We start from the raw sequence: 2,255 nt of genomic DNA, 5'->3' as shown, positions 1-2,255 counted from the left end.
CAAAATTTAGTTTATTTAAACTTAAAATAACTATATCTGGATTAAATAAATTCCGATCCTGGGAAAATATGCTTTATCAGTCGTGGAGGTCCTTAGAGCTCATTGTAGTCCTTAATTTGTGAGTCTGAAAAGAAAAAAACACATTTAAATTAAATAATTATGTATATGTATATAAAAGCATTTTATGTAAGGAAAATAGGCCATAACTCGGGCATGTCCTTGCAGATTTTCAAAGGACATGGTGCGTTAGGATCCTTTAGACCCCCTGCATCGATCTGCATCAAAAAAATATGGGGTAATCTAAGAGCCCCAGGACTTGTATTTTGACTTGTAAAATTTCAGTCGCGGAGCGCACGAAAATGGCCCGAAAACACAAATCCTTAAATATCTGCCAAACTACAAGGACGATCCTAATGAAATTTGGCCAGCTTGTAGTCCTGGTTAATACAATTTTTTTGACATATGACTCGCAAGGATATGCAAGGATACAGCCGAGCTATGGCCTATTTTTAGTATGCAAAATTGTCCTTAAAACTTTTTTGTCTGAAGGACTTTCGTCCTTCGGGTTGTAAATTCTTCAATGGGAAGGAGAGGACTATCTACTGGCCAAAGGACATCCCGATAGTCCTTCAAATGGCGAAGTTAGCCGGGATATTTTCGATTTTGGCCAATTTTGCGACTAACCCCCTAGGATAAATTTCGATGAAATTTTTTGTCGAATCCTGGAAATCCTTGAATGCCAATCGATAGTTCTGCTCACCACGAGTTTAAAAATGCATATCCTTCCGATATCCTTAAGGATTTGGCCAAGTTGTGGCCAATTAAAAAATGTCCTTTTTAGAAAATTAGCCATATATCGGAAACGGCAAGGACGATTTTGTTGTCCTTTGGACAGTTTATGGTCCTTGTTTATACGATTTGCTTGACACACGACTTGTCAGGATCTGCAAGGATACGGCCGTGTTATGGCTATGTTAATTTACGAAAGAATTTTACTCATATCAAGGCTGTCTAAAGGACTTACGTCCTTTTCAATATATATTCTGAATTGGAGGGATGAGGACTTACGGTTGGCCAATGGGCATCATGATTGGCAAGGATACGGCCGGGCTACAGCGATTTATCTCTCCCGACAAAACATCTGCTTTCCTCAGCTCCTTGGAGGATTTTCGTCCTTTTTATTACATATTCTTAGTTGGCAGGACAAGGACTACGTGTTGTCCAAAGGACATCAGAATGGTCCTTAAGATGGTCGATGTAATGTCCTTTCATTTTTATCGATTTGGGTCAAAAATTAGATTTCAATGTCAATCGATAGTGATGATCCTTACGAGTCCAAAATGGTTTATATGATCCCAAAATCTAACATTATTTGTCCGACATTATTCAAAAATCATCAGAAAAGGTTGACTTTAAAAAAGAATCGTTTTTGGGCAACAGTATTCTTCAAAAGGACTCTGTTTGAAAATAATAGGTATTAGCTGAAGTGATATTCTAAATATATCTTAAGCTGTATACTCAATAAATATTATTTTAATTTGAACACTAAGATTGGTTGTTGTTTTATGTACTCAGTGTCAACAGCGGACAAACAACAGCCGGGCTTATAAACACTCCATTGTATTTTGTGTTGATTTTCATTTAAAATGTTTGTCCTGATTCCTGTTGTTCTGCAGACCCACGCAGGACATGCTGCCCGACTGACAGCATAAAACACTTTTCAGTCCGACCATTCAGTTAAATAATTGTTTTGCAGCTTAGCAGCATTTACGGTCAAATGTGAGGGCGGACAAAAGATTGGCAGGACATGGGCGGCATGTGTATTAAATAAATGAAAACAGCAAATAATAAACGCTGTAAATACTGTGTAAAATTTTTTAAATATGACCAACAACATGTGTGCTATAAATCTATCTGTAAAAATCAAACAATAAGATGCTTGATTAAAAACACAAATCAATAGAATGGCCGCAACAATCAGACAAAAAAATGCCGCTGGCTAAAAACTAAAATGATTTCTACAATTATTATTATTTGCTGCTACAAAGCTAGCAAAATAGATATGCCAATTGAAACTGTGATAGTTTTTTTATACTTTAAAGCTTACTAAAAGCTTCAAGTTGGCTAAAATACATATATGTTGAGGAGAAGGAGGAGGAGGAGGGGGCAATGAGCTGAATGTCTAGCTCTTGGCGCGTTACATTTCAATTCATTGTTGTTAGCAAAAAGTTGGTCGTTAAATTTCGCTGACAAAA

The 2,255-nt window shown here is 36.7% G+C and overlaps 1 long non-coding RNA gene across 1 annotated transcript; it reads right to left on the bottom strand.

Annotated features, from left to right (window-relative positions):
- On the bottom strand, positions 1–2,051 carry LOC115760407. The gene is made up of 3 exons (XR_004017640.1): positions 1,069–2,051; positions 761–944; positions 1–124 (listed from the first exon to the last, which is right to left on the bottom strand). It is a non-coding gene; the product is annotated as an uncharacterized LOC115760407 (long non-coding RNA).
- Between the last annotated feature and the right edge of the window lie 204 nt (positions 2,052–2,255).

This window comes from Drosophila novamexicana, unplaced genomic scaffold (genome assembly GCF_003285875.2).
Source record: "Drosophila novamexicana strain 15010-1031.04,08,12 unplaced genomic scaffold, DnovRS2.1 tig00000008-arrow-pilon, whole genome shotgun sequence".
Classification (NCBI taxonomy): Eukaryota; Metazoa; Arthropoda; class Insecta; order Diptera; family Drosophilidae; genus Drosophila; species Drosophila novamexicana.
Note: the sequence above shows the minus strand (reverse complement) of the source record. Positions and strands in the feature narration are given on the sequence as shown.